This window comes from Trichechus manatus, unplaced genomic scaffold (genome assembly GCF_000243295.1).
Source record: "Trichechus manatus latirostris isolate Lorelei unplaced genomic scaffold, TriManLat1.0 scaffold00097, whole genome shotgun sequence".
Classification (NCBI taxonomy): Eukaryota; Metazoa; Chordata; class Mammalia; order Sirenia; family Trichechidae; genus Trichechus; species Trichechus manatus.
The window spans coordinates 10021984-10022564 of record NW_004444033.1 but is presented as its reverse complement, the minus strand read 5'-3'; positions in this window follow the sequence as shown (position 1 = coordinate 10022564).

Here is a 581-nt window from a genome sequence, read left to right as displayed (position 1 = left end):
TTCTCCTGCTCTCCACAGATGCTATTGCAACACTGATCATTCTCCTCTTTTACCAAAGGTACCACCATCTATAAGGCCATTTAAGCCAGAAAATCTGAGAGTCATTCATAAGAACTCCTCCATGCCCAATTCCTCACCAAGTGCTATTGTTTCTATCTCAAAATACGTCTTAAATTCGCCCAACTCTTCTCTATTCTCACTGCCACCACAGTCCAAGCCACACTGGAATGACTGAAATATTCTCTTACTTAGTTGTTGCATCTTCCCTCTTGTCTTCCTACAATCCATTCTCCACACATCAGCCAGAGGGATCTATTCTGCAAATGTATGAAAGTCATTCCTACACATAATGATAAATCAATGAAGCACTTTATAAAGAAAAAGTCATTTTCTCCCTCTACCCCTTTCCAGTTGCAGTCCCCCAAGGTAGCCAATCACCCACTAAATATTTAATGTGTATGTATCTTTCTATTCTTCCCTCTGTGCTATGCACAAATATATTCACATAAATTTTTTCCCTTTGTTTTTTTATTGTAGTTTTTAAATGAAAGTTTACAGAACAAACTAGCTTCTCATTAAAG